Here is a 15,013-nt window from a genome sequence, read left to right as displayed (position 1 = left end):
AAGAAAGCTAATTAAGGTAAGGGCTAATTATGGTAAGGCAGGGAGATCAAATGTTACGGGTCTTATACGGGTTTACGTAGTCGGGCCTAGTACGATGCTCTAAGGCATCAAGACGGTCAAACGAGCTTCGAACCAGCTGAGAAAGTGTACCAATGCTCCTCTCAAAGTTAAGCACTTTCAAGGAAAGAGCTTTTGTGGCCTCCAACGTAAGAGCTTGATCACCCGCCATAGCTTTCTCGTGCATCACCAAAGCTCCACCCTGACTCGTAAGGAAGGTGAGACGATCACCGTGTGGGAACACTTCCCCACAAATTGCCTTCAACTCCCTCTCAAAACCCGCTAACCTCTTGTCCACTTCCTTCATCCAAGAGTACACCCGAGTAGCATCCAAGCCCGAGTCTAAAGACCGAGATGGTCCAACCCGTGACAACACCGTAGCCAAATTAGTCGAATGCTCCTCGAATTGCTCCATTAAGCCACTCATAAACCCATCCAACTTTGACTCCATAGCTCCTAAACCCGAATCTCCCGAGGTTTTCTCAACATCTTTAGCAAGAAGCAATTCGGGTCCATCAACAACAAGACCCATTAGCTTGATCAACTTGTCACACATACAATCCCGAGCACTAACACCGTAACTGTCAGGCCCCACAACTCGTTTTATTTCCAACAATCGGGATATCCACATACCATATGGCAAATCGATTGTGGTGCTCAATTTCTCCTTAGTTACCGTAAGACTCGTCTGAATTATACGGTGCAAGACAACACTACCCAAATTCACCTTCTGACCTTCCAACCAAGAATAAACCATTATAGCTTCATAACTCGACACCTTATCACGGCCTCCTCTCCTCGGCACCACTGTGTTCCACAAAAAGTTCAAGAGGAACTTGATTTTTGCCGAGAGAGGACGTACCACGATATTACCTCCCTCTTTCATCTCCTCAAAATACTTCTTTACCAACAACTCCTTTTCACTCACAACATTAGACCACTCAAGACTCGGATTTAATTCAATTCCTTCATCGGGAACCGAAAAGGCAGAGCAAAAATCCAAAACAGAGACCGTCACATCCACGCCACTAACAACTGCATGGAAGACTCCTTTCTTAATTGAAACACTAGCAAAGAATTGAACCACCTCAACTGGGTAAACTGGACCCGAAAACTGACTAATGTGACTCCACCCTTGAAAATCAAGAAAATTAACAAAGAAAGCAAGAGCGGGAACACTAACCAACCAAGATTTCGGATAGTACCTACCACCATGAATGGAATACCTCAAAACTCGATTAACTAGGATGCTTTCATCATGAGTAAGCCGAACACGATTTAACCCTTCCTTGGTCGCGGCTTTGGAAGCATCCCTAAGCAAGGTACGAGCAACACCATTCCGAACTATCACCTCGGGTTCCTCCACAGCTTCACTATCATCAACAACTACTTTATTTTTACCCTTGAAAAGACGACGTCTTTTGCCTTCGGACACCGATTCGTCCCGACTACGAAACAGGGGCGAATTTTGGTTTGGTTGTGGTGAAGGACAATTAATGGAACGAGGATCATGGGGTGGTAGAGGTGATGTTTGGTTAGGAAAGGGGCGGTTTTGGTGGTGACGGGTTGAGGATCGGGTATTTTTTGCATGAGATGGATTCATGATGATGGTGATTGTTGAAAAAGGAGGTGATGGTGATGGTTTGAGTAAAGGAGATGAGTTGTGATGATGGTAAAAGTTTGAAGGAAGGAAAAGTATGCAAGTGGGGTTGGGTGGACGGGTAACAAGCAATAAGGAGGGTAGAAATAGGTGTTGGCTAGGTATAGGGTTAACAAGTGGAGGTCAATTATGGTAAGTGTCTTTAATTAGGAATAGGTATTATGATAGGTATAGGAATTTATGGTGATAAGACAAGAATTAGGAAATTGATTTTAATTAGGAAGTATGAGACGTGTATATGAGAGCTATTTGGAAGATTTTTATGAATTGGAAAGATAAAAATATGGTGTGTTTTGTTTATTGTGATAAAGAATAAGTTTGTATCACAATTAAATTCTAAATAGCAGATAGAATCTTATGATAAAAATATTTCTATAAACGAAATTTATTCATGCAACGCAATATACGGACACAGTCATACAATCTTAACTTAACTAGTCAGCCATGAAAAGATTGAACAAATATCGAAGCTTAGGTACCACTGACTAAACCAATTTCCAACCGTAAAGTCTCAAATCGTTCTCTAGCTAATGATTTTGTCAAAATGTCTGCCCATTGTTTTTCAGTACTACAAAATTCAAGTTTTATATTCCCCTTCTCAACATGGTCTCGTATAAAATGGTGTCTTATTTCAATATGTTTGGTACGTGAATGTTGTGCGGGATTTTTAGAAATTATTATCGCACTAGTATTATCACATAAAATAGGAATACATCCTACGTCAACACCATAATCACGTAATTGTTACTTAAGCCATAAAAGTTGAGTACATACCAGTCCTGCGGTTCAATATATTCGGCTTCAGCAGTTGAGAGAGCAACCGAATTTTGTTTCTTCGAACCCCACGTGATGATACACGGTCCGACAAACGTGGCGACACCCGACGTGCTTTTTCTGTCTAGAGAACATCTTGCGTAGTCAGCATCAGAATAACCGACAAGATCAAAATTGCACTCCATTGGGTACCATAGGTATAAGTTGGCCGTTCCAATCAAGTAACGTAAAATTCGTTTTACGGCCGTCATATGCGATTCTTTGGGAGACGATTGATATCTCGCACAAACGCATACGCTAAACATAATATCGGGTCTACTTGCGGTCAAATATAACAGTGACCCAATCATCCCACGGTAAGTAGTTTCATCAACTGATTTACCTTTTTCATCCAATGTCAATTTCTTGTTTTCGACCATTGGAGTAGGCATAGCGTGTGAATTTTCCATTCCAAATTTCCGAATCAACTCCTTGATATATTTATGTTGATGGATTTTAATGCCTTCATCAGTTTGTTGTATTTGCATACCTAGGAAGAATTTCAATTCTCCCATCATACTCATTTCGAATTCGGAAGTCATTAACTCAGAAAAATATTTGCATAGGCTTCGGTTGGTTGATCCAAAGATGATATCATCGACGTATATTTGAACAACCAAAAGGTCAGAACCCTCAGTTTTTAGAAATAGGGTTTTGTCGACGGATCCTCTACTAAATCCACTGTCAAGTAGAAACTTAGATAATCGATCGTACCAAGCCCTAGGTGCTTGTTTTAATCCATATAGGGCTTTATCCAATTTGAACACGTGATCCTCAAATTTGATATTCTTAAAACCAGGGGGTTGTTCAACGAAGACTTCCTCTTGTAAATAACCATTCAAGAATGACGTCTTGACGTCCATCTGGAAGAGCTTCATTCCCTTGTGTGCGGCGAATGCTATCAGAAGTCTAATAGCTTCAAGACGAGCAACAGGTGCGAAGGTCTCGTCATAATCTATACCTTCTTGTTGATTATACCCTTGGACCACCAATCTTGCTTTGTTTCTGACAATGACTCCGGCATCATCTAATTTGTTCCTGAAGACCCACCGAGTTCCAATGACTGTACGATCTTTTGGTCTAGGAACTAAATGCCAAACCTTGTTTCTTTCGAACTGTTGTAGCTCTTCTTGCATAGCTATAATCCAATCTGATTCAGCAAGAGCTTCATTGATGTTCTTTGGTTCGATCATGGACAAAAAAGAGTAGAAAGAGCAGAAATTGTTCAAGGAATGTCTTGTTTGAACACCCTTCTTAATATTTCCAAGAATATTGTCCATGGGGTGTGAGTTCTTGTATTTCCACTTCGTTGAAGTGCTTGGTTCTTCATCGTTATTTGAGCTTGTCCCGACTTCATTTGGTTCGGAATTAGAGGAAGTTCCCCCTGAATCCAATCCAGGTGTTGTATTTGAGCCGATTATAACCTCGTACTCTATACCTTGATTTGGATTCAATGTTACAGTAACATCATCTATAACATTGGTTTGGGAGTTCTTGTCTTGAGTCAATGTTATAGTATCATCAACTATAACTTTGTCTTTCTCCTTTTTATCTTTTGAGGAACGAATAAGTTCATCACTTATTCCCTCAATTTCGTTATCCTCTAATTCCAATTCCGGGGGGTCGTCTCTTGAAAGACGAAAGTCGGGTTCATCCAAGTCTTCTTCCTCATCCTGTAAAGGCTTATCGAACACGTTATCTTCATCAAAAATAACGTGGACACTTTCTTCAATACAAAGAGTTCTTTTATTGAAGACTTTGTAAGCCTTGCTATGATCTGAGTATCCTATGAAAATCGCCTCATCACTTCTAGGGTCGAATTTGCTTAAACGGTTTTTACCATTATTGTGCACAAAGCACTTGCTCCCAAAGCAACGAAGATGGGAGATATTAGGTTTTCGACCTCTAAGAAGTTCGTAGAGGGTTTTCTTGAGGATAGGTCGGATCATAGCACGATTATGGATGTAGCAAGAAGTACTTATGGCTTCAGCCCAAAAATTACGAGGTAAACCACTACACAGAAGCATTGTACGTGCCATATCTTCTAAAGTTCTATTCATACGTTCAACGACACCGTTTTTTTGAGGAGTTCTTGGTGCAGAAAAGTTATGACATACACCATTAACTCTACAATATTCTATAAAAGTTTGGTTGTCAAATTCGGTGCCATGATCCGTACGAATAGATACAAGATTAGTCTTATATTTGTTTTGAACACGTTTCATAAGATAATCAAATTCATCAAAAGTTTCGTCTTTTGAATGAAGAAATATAGGCCATACATACCTTGAGTAGTCGTCTACAAGAACAAAGACGTACCTGGATCCTCCTCTACTCCTTACCTTCATAGGTCCACATAAATCCATGTGTACCAATTCCAAGGCTTGATTTGTGCTTACTACTCTTTTGGGTTTGAACGATGACCTTACTTGTTTGCACCTTGCACACGTATCATACATCTTTTCTTGGTCGAACTTGATCTTGGGTAATCCTTCTACCAACCACTTCTTGAGCTTGTTCAAGGTTAGTGAGCTAATGTGACCAAACCGTTTATGCCATAAACAAGGATCATCAAGAGTAACTTTCATGCATGAAAAAGAGTTAGTAGGCACAGCATTTAAATCTACCATATAAACATTTCTTTTCCTGTGGCCTTCTAGAATAACATTGCTAGTTCCTTCGATAATAATGCGACAACTATCAGTATGAAAGACTACTTTGTTACCTTTGTCGCATAGTTGAGATATGCTTAGCAAGTTATGTTTTAGACCATCCACGAGATAAACATCACTGATTGCGTGAGACTTAGAAATTCCGATTTTGCCAACTCCAATTACTTTTCCCTTTTTATTGTCCCCGAACGTCACTTTTCCTCCATTAAAGGGCTTGAGTGAAAGAAACAGATTCTTGTCTCCGGTCATGTGTCTTGAGCATCCACTATCAAGATACCACTGATTGTTTTCTTTCACTTCTTCCTGCAGAAAAGATTAGATACAGTTTTTAGGTACCCAAGCTAAGTTGGGTCCTTTATGATTAGTTACTCTATATACTAAATCCTTTCGAATCCAAACACGTTTAATGACCGTTTTTCTAACCTTAGGTTTGTTTCGCTTAGAAGGAGTTCTAGGGTTAGGGTTTTCTCTAGGTCTAGGAATTTCTCTAGGTCTCTCTTGACTACTTCCCTTGTGAATAGGTTTACTAGGTTGAGGTCGACAAGGGTTTTGTGAAGTGCTAGGTTTCTTAGAGTAGTCAAAGGCCATGTCATAGAACCAACGAAATTTATTGTTCCTTTCTTCGTTAGGTTCGTTAGTGGGAGTTTCCTTATCCTCGACAACTGTGTCAACAGTTTTCGCATGTTCGGCATTTTTTCGTAAATCATGAGGCTTTTTGACACAATTGATTTGGATATGTCCCGTATGACCACAGTAATTGCAAATCAAGTATTCAGGAAGATCAGCATACTTCCTTTTTCTAAAATCAAAATCCGAAGGTGTTGATTTGCATTTAGAGTGATCTCTACGGCTGTAGCACTCATGTCCTAACCCCATCTTCATATTATTATCAGATTGTTCGGTTAGGAAGTTTAGGACTTTTGTGCTACCTTCCCACTTGTCATGGACCTTTCTAGCGTGTAGAAGAAGGTCTTTTAGGGTTTTAACTTCCTCTTGACATTTCGTGTGATCTACATCATTGTCCTTTTTAAAGTTATCACGAAAGTCTTGGAATCGTTTATTAAGAATGAACACAACATCGGTGTGGTGTTTCTTAACATTGATCATATTGGTCTTAGATTCTTTCAATTGCTTTGAAAAAGAATCTATCTCTTTCTTTTGATCTAAGATAACTTTTTCATTAGATGTGACCTTAGTTTCCAAAAGTTCTTTGACTTTTCTAAGTTCTAAAGTTATAGCTTCATTAGCTATAACTTTGGCTTGAAGGTGCTTGATGTTAAGCTTTAGGTCGGAAGTTATAGCTTCATTAGCTATAACTTTGGACTCTAATTCCTTCTTTTCAGCCATGGTAGAATCTAATGTTGTAGCTTTCTCAGCTATAACTTTAGATTTCAACTTCTTAGTTTTAGTCTTGAGAGTATGATTCTCTTCCCCGATTTCGAGAATCTGTTCCTTTAGATCTTTCAATTCCAAATCCTGTTCGTGACATTTATCAAGAGATTGTTCAAAGAATTCAATTAAGGCACTTTTAGACAATTTCCTAACACGTTTTTTAAGCTCAAGATAACTTACCTCTTCATCGTCGTCTTCGTCTGATTCTCCGAGAAAGCAATAGTTTGAATGAGAAGTTGTGCTTTCATCGTCACTGTCGGAGATTAGGTCAAGACTAACACTGCTGAGACAAAGGTTTTCTACTTCGTCGTCTTCAGATTCCTCGTCATCTTCTGAGTCAAGGTCTCCCCAACACGAAGCCATCATAACTTGTTTGAATTCTCTCTTTGTCTTTCCACGCTTCGTATTGTCCTTTATCTTCTCCCATGTTGGACAATCCTTGATCATATGACCAGATTCTCCACACTTGAAGCAACCTCTATTTGCGAAGGACGTCTTTGAGTCATTAACCTTTTTGTTGAATGACTTGTTGTTGTTGTTGTTGTTATAAGATGATTTTGTTTGTTTATTTCGAAATATCTTATTTTTAAAGCGTCGTGCAAACAAGACAGTTTCATCCTCTAGTTCAGAGTCAACTTCTTCACTCTTTAAAGCCATACTCTTATTGCGACTTGGTTCAGCGTCATCTTTGTTAAGAGTAATTTCATGGGCCATGAGAGCACCAATGAGTTCTTGATAGGATAGGGTTTCAAGATCTCGTGATTCCTCCATTGCAGTGACCTTAGCACGCCACTTCTTAGTAAGGCTCCTAAGAACCTTTCTAGCAATGTCCTCGGTACAGAATTTCCTACCTAGGTTTTTTAATTCATTTATTATACTTGAAAACCTTGCGGACATACTATCTAGAGACTCATTAGGCTCCATGATGAATAGCTCATATTTTTGCATAAGCAAATCAATTCGGTACTTCCTAACAATGGAAGTACCTTTATAAGCTAATTCGAGCCCATCCCATATCTCCTTGGCCGTGTAACATGAAGAGAACCGATCAAACTTGGTAGAAGTCATTCTGTTTTGCAGAAGACTTATTGCTTTGGAGTTCTTTTCGGCCTTCTTGTAGTCGGCTTCGACATAGTCCTCTTCTTTCTTTTCATAGGTAGTGCCTTCCTCGGATGCCACAAGAATTTTGTGTGATCCGTTTTGAATAATCCTCCAGTACTCCCAGTCGTGTCCTTTCACATAGTGAGTCATCATGTTTTTCCACAGTCCATAATTCTTCCCATCAAAGACGGGACACTTGAGATATTTGGAATCCATTTATCACGTGATAGGCAGCGGAATATAAAATGATAAGATAAATGAAAAACAAGATAGATCAGCCTCTTAGCGGTTAGGCAATCAAGAGCACGAGGCTCTGATACCAATTGAAGAGTCTATTGATCCAAAATACTCAAGAGGGGAGTGAATTGAGGATTTAAAACTTTTTGAAAGCTTTTTCGATTATGCTAATGTAATTGATTATTTAAAGTTTATTGATTAAACTTTAACTAATCATCTAATGAAGGTAAACGTAATAAACGAAACAAACGAAAGAACGAAGAGACACAAGGTTTTTGAAGTGGTTCAGTTTCACAAGTCGAAACCTACGTCCACTATTCTCGATTAATAAATTTAGTACATTTCTACGGATTACAAATTTACTAACCCAACTCGTACAACTAACTCTAGCTGTAACTCAATGAGTACCGTTAAATACTCGAGTGACTAACTTACGCTAATAAGAAAGCACTAATGATTCTAACAAAGGTTCACATTAATGAACAAGTAAGAAATCAATTACGCACTATTATCTTATAACGATAAATGAAGAATGAGTATGCGAGTTTTATAACACACGACCTTTCAAAATAACAAAACGGTTTTTCTGTTTAAAACACACGGTTTTGCTTTGTAAAGATGAAAACAATTTTTATGCTTAAGGTCTCTATTTTAGATGTTGTAAATAGCAAAGTATTTATAGGAGAAGGAAGAGTAGGCTACACGGTTTTGTCAAACCCTAATAGCCGAAATATTAAGATATAAAAACAAATTATATCTTCTTATTATCTCTTTCCTAAGAGTCTTAAAAGATAAAAAAGAATATTCTAAAAGATAGAATATAATCTTTCCAAATATTATCTTTACTATAAATTCTAAGATTATGATAAGATTTCCTAAAACAAGAATATCTTTTACCATAAACAAATATATTAAGTAAGATATATAAGATATGTAAAGATATTATTATAGAATAAAATATTTACCTAATATACCCTAGGTAACACGAGATGTCACGGCTCATGTGCCTCGTGACTCGTGCAAACCCTAGGATTAACATATGATTAGAATTTAGGTTTTAAGAGAGGCTATACAGAAACCCTAATTAGTAGCAAGGTCCAACTCATAAGTTGATCCATCAAGACTACCAATTAACGTTTACTATAAAACCGGACTCCTCACTAAACCGGGCTTTATAATATAAATACTTTTATTAAAACATTTAAAACAAACTTTAAACAATTAAAAAACAATTTTCGAAACAATTATAAGTCGTGTATAAAAACTCAGCATTTCAATGTTATAGTAGAAGAGCTATAACATTGAGCTCTTTTACTAGTAATGTTATAGCTGCAAAGCTATAACTTTACTAATCAAGAAACTCATTCTTGATTACCATTACGAGATAATCACCTATACTATTCTAATCTTCAAGGAGATCTTCGAGTATAGGCTACGTCATCATCCAAGCTTGATTAAACTTTAGACGAACTTCGTCTTCACATAGTTCTTGAATGAATCTTGAATCGTTTGATCTTGAACGAAGGCTCTTGAACTTCTTACGCAATTGTCACATTCTTCTTTGTTGCTCATAATAGGTTAGTTCTAAAATACTTAACAAACGATTACACGCAACAAGTATATAAAATGTAAAACACCTTGACATCATCAAAACATAAACATATAAACTATATGGTTCAACAGTCGTTTGAAGATTTGTAAGTGCTTTTATTTTAAATAAATTTGGAAATTTTAGGCTCACAATATTATGTTTTTGGAGTTATAAAATGGAAACATTATAGTGAACATGTTATATACTCGAGTAATTTGAAGTTGTCATTTGAGGAATATTTATGATCTTGAAAGTTATGTTGAATTTAAAGAATGTTATAAATGGTTCGTCTATTATCATTGATGGAGTTTAATACATAGTATTGAAGTGATATATTTTGATATATATGGGATTGTGAAAATACTCGTGGAATGAAAGTGTGTAGGTGAAATCAGCGGTGGTACTAGAAATAAAAAAAAAAAAAAAAAAAAAAAAAAAAAAAAAATTGCGACTGTAAAAGGAGTATGACCATTATGGATTTTATAGATAGCCTACCAATGTTTCTCGGAAGGGTAATATATATAATGACTTGAGTGATTATTCATAAACCAATTAAGAGTTCTTATGTAAATATTGTCGCTTTGATGAATAACTAAAAACGTTAATAGTTATTATATTTGTGTTTGGATTTTTTACCTTGAGATTGGTGGTTTGATATATGGTGGGGTGACATGTAGGCGATATGTCGTAGTTTCTGACTTAAATTGGTCATTTTGGGTGACAGTAGCAACGTTCGCAAGATTCAGAGTGGATTCTGGCATTTATAGTTTATGGTCATATATTATTCATGTATTGAGAACTGACTGTGGGTTGTCATTGTGATAGTTGCATGAGCATCATTATAGTATGAATAAATGTGAGGGATAATCGCTTGAGACTGATTATGTCTAGACGTTAAGATTAATGATTGAGCCTTAGAACTGATATTATATGGCGTTAATTGTGGTCGAATTTACAGGGAATGATATTTGGGTTGTTTGGCATTGTGTTTTGTTGTTGCCTTCTTTGACTATGGCATAGAGATGAGTAATTGGGTTTTACTCTAAGTGTTGAATGATTCTTAACGTAACCTTTAAAATATGATGATAGGATGAATTATTTACGTTATGAGTTTTCCTTACGAGCTATATTATTATTGGATTGTATGAGATGTTATGAGAGAGTTCATAACGTGATTCACGCCCCTCAACTAAGAAGATATGTTAGTTACTTGTCCCATTAGATTGTCGATCTTGATGACACGTTGATTTGCGAGGAGACTCTTATGCAAACGATTAAGTTCTGTGAATCTTTATTGAAGTAAAAAAGACTACTTGGAATTGAATATGCCATGAGAGACAAGTACCTCATCTTTTTGCCTAAGACAATTTCGTACTTCGAGGACGAAGTTTTATTTTAAGGGGGATAGAGAAACCGCATGCTTACTTTTCCTTTTTTTATGCTTTTTGTCTCTTTGCATGCTTTGTGTCGCTGTGTCACATTTTAATAATGTGAATTGATATTGTTGTTTAACTTTGATCTTGTTTATAATGGGTTTGCTGGTGCTTATTACATAACACTGGTTATTGTTATTATTGTTGGTGCTTACACAAGCCTAGTTAATGTTATTACAAAATTGTTGGTTTATTTGTGCACAACGCACATATTGGTGATTTGTTTGTGCATAATGCACACAAATAAAATTGGTGGTCTATTTGTGCATAATACGCAGTTATGGAAATTATTTTTGAATTTGTGAAATTTGAAAATTTGAAACTTATCTTTGTATTCCTAACAAGGAAAAAAAAATATAGCGTTTGATTGTCCGACATGCTCTTAACTTTCATAATAGACCTTTTACCTTGGAGTTGAGTAAATGACAAGGAATTTGAGTTATATGGTATTTGGGAGTATCTTTTGGAATTAAGAGGTGGTAGAAATGTGAGATATCGTTAAGATCGCGTATCTTAGTGAAATTTATGTAGATGATGTATAAGTGAAACTTGGGAGTATATTTTTTTTTTGTGAAGGGTGTAAGCTTCGAGGACGAAGCCTTGTTTTAGGGTTGGCATAATGCCACGATCAGTATGGATAATCCACGGATACTGTTTTCTCTTAAAAAATACCCATGAGAGGAGTGGGGGAGCACATGGGGGTGCCCCACCTTACCCAACTTATGACTTAATGAAATAAACGACTTTTACTAAAACTTAATACGGTGCCCTCCCCTTACACAACGTTTCCTATTTGAACTCCTTCACAAGGCTAACCCCTCTTTTCTCCAAGCTTGTTTTCCTATTCTCCATATCGAGATTGTCGATCCCATCATAATTTCAACCACGGTTTTGATCATCCTTCTATTTTTCCTTTGGTATTATATAAATGGTAAGTATTTTCCTTGATACTCCGTATTACTTTACTCCGTTTGTAAATCGAATTTCGTTTAGTAAGTAACACAAATTGCCCATATACTATCACAAGTTGCCCATTTTTTGTATGGATTACTGGCTATTAGTTGTACCGTCGATAATAATAATGACCGAATTTCATGAGATTAGAATTTATGTACGGTGCGGGGTGTGTTGGTAAGAGAGTAGAGTTTGCAGGATAATTGGTGACTTTGGTTGCAGAAGTTCACGTGTGAATTATTTGGTGGGTTTTGGTAATTCATTAAATTGTTCATATACTACTAAGTGTTATGGTTTTCATTATAATAATGATGATAATGGTAATATTTGATTCTAAGTTCTTGTTGATTGGTGCATCATGGGTCAATAATTGGTTGATTATCGATTAGGCCTAGATATTGAGATGGAAATGGTTTACAGTAAGCAAACTTTGTTGCAAATGAGGCTTGTTATCTTGAATTTATCATGGTGATTTAATATGGGTTTCAAGTAATTTGGAAATTTGGTTGTTGCTATGAGTAATTTGGGAATTGGGATTAATTCGATGAGTGAACATCGTTGGATGTGTCTATATTACTCCATAGTTAGTAAGGTGTAAGAGGAACTATAAGAGTAATTTAGTGAGTGTTTTAGTTAATAGGTCTTATGTATTAAGCTAGGGTCGTTTGAATGAGTAACGAGATTTGTTAACCCACTTTATATTATACTACATGTAGTTGGTGAATTTGAGAAGAAAGACCTTTTTGGATTGAGCTAATTTGATTTGCTATCTCGAGAGGTAAGGACTTTTACTCTTTTTAAAATTAAGAGCATGTTTGGTTTAACACTTAAAGAGTTTTTACATACTTTTGGTAACGATGAATTTATATTAGCATTTCTGAATTTTTTAAATATTGTTCTATGTGACCATGGGTCATCAGTTGGAAATTATTTGGCGCAAGCCGCCTTGGTGATTATGTAGCAGAATCTGGGAGTTCTGTTGGTCTAACAGGTTTTAAGGTGCGTCTAAGATGTCTCTGGGATTACGTCCCGAAATCTGAACTCTTGGCCCGAGTTCCATTTGGGTGGGATTTGACCGGCCCCCACTCGCTAGGGGGTTAGACTTTCTCCTTTGGCAGCCTCATCCTACTGACTGCGCAAATGTGAGAGATGCGCATTCTTAAAAGTCTGACCAAGCACATGTGATACCTCTAGATCGTGTCAAGGGTAGGACCTTGGCACACAGGTGGTGAAAGTTTTGATTTTTGGATGTTTTGAAAATTGTTGTTGGAAATGCTGTCTTCGGAATATTATTTTATTCTTATTCGATCTTATTTGATTAATTTATCTTTGTAAACTTAACATTGTTTATTATTTCCTTAAAACTCAGCTTTGCTGACGTCCTTATGTTTTTGGCCGTTCCCCCACTGGAACATGTACCTATTTATGTTTGGGTACAGTTGATAGATACAATTGAGATGTTTGAGATGCTGCATGGGTGCATACTGGATCCGGGGATTATTTGAGCGAGGAAGGAGTTTGACGTTTTGGACTTTAACTTATTTAATATTCGAGATTTTGATTTAATCGATTTATTTATTTGAGCTTGGATTTAACTGTTTTGAATTTTGTAAGACTTAAGACTTCCGCTGCAATGTTTTATTTAACGGGTATTTCAGATATCTATTTAATATTAATTTTCCGTTCTGTATTTACCTTGCACTTGGAATTGTAGCCAAGTGCGGAGTGACAGCTTTGAATTTTCTGTGGTTAGATCGTTACTTTTGGTCACGAAAATTTAGGGTTGTTACAATTATATACGAATATATAGTCATATATGGTAAAAATGGTTATAATTTTGTTCATTATGTCACTCTGTCAACTTTAGTCAGAATGATCAAATGATCCAATATGTCATCATTTTGGTTGTCCAAAATAAAGTCCCCAAACATCAAACACAAGCTGTAATACATCGTAAAATGGTTACATACTCTAACTAATATGGTTACGTATTGTAATACGTTTTGTAAAATAATTACAAATTCCAATTAAGATGGTAACATTATAATACACAAATACACAAATATATGGGTAAATTAGACCCATATTAAGTCACGGACTTGCCAAAGTTAGTGTTCAATGACATGAACAATAAATGGTGTCCAATCAGTATGTCAATACCAAACACGTACATATAAGAAAAACATATTGTTCATCAAACCACAAAGCCAAACTACGTAATATGAACATTTCCACGCGCTATCACTAAGTTCTGCCCAACCTTCCTTCGCCAATGCCCTTCTTGTAATCACCCGACTTGCTGCGCCTTTTTTTAGTACTCCTTGAGAGCACCTCTTGCTAAACTTCGGAAAAAAAAACCGATAACGACATATCAAACAAATTTGATAACATATAACAAAATATAGAAATAGATTTCATAACAAATAAATCAACTACAGTTTTAAACATAAAAATACATTTCATATCCAACAAAACCGGTAACATAACCAATAAAATGGTAACATATATCAATAACTTATATCAATCATTACACGATAACATATTTAACAAAAATGGTAACATATTACTACAATGTTCTGATTTAATACCCGAAAAATGGTAACATATCAATATATATCAATAAGTTAGATTACTAAATGATAACATACTCAACAAAACTGATAACATATCAAGTAAACATTTAATCGAACTAAAGTATCAACAAACCCCAAAACTGCTACTACTTTAGCTAAATATGTCACCAACAGCTACCAAATTATAAATTCATATAAACGACAACAAACAACAATAAAACGCTAACATTAAAAAATATTACTAACATAATCTGAAAAAAATCAATGAAAATCAAAAACCCGCCTGAACGAAATTAAAAATCAATGAAAATAAAAAAATCCATAAATAAAAAAACGGACTCGCATGAAAATCAATAAAATAGAACTATTGAAAATAACGAATAACCCAACCGAAACCAAAACAAATGAAAAATTAAACTAAAACAACAATGGATCACTTGCATGTATCCATAATTAAACAACAAACAAAAAAAAAACATAAACAAATAAACTGAAATAAAAAATATAAAAGGAGAATACCAGATCCATCA

The sequence above is a fragment of the Silene latifolia genome, chromosome 3 (genome assembly GCF_048544455.1).
Source record: "Silene latifolia isolate original U9 population chromosome 3, ASM4854445v1, whole genome shotgun sequence".
Lineage (NCBI taxonomy): Eukaryota > Viridiplantae > Streptophyta > Magnoliopsida > Caryophyllales > Caryophyllaceae > Silene > Silene latifolia.
Note: the sequence above shows the minus strand (reverse complement) of the source record.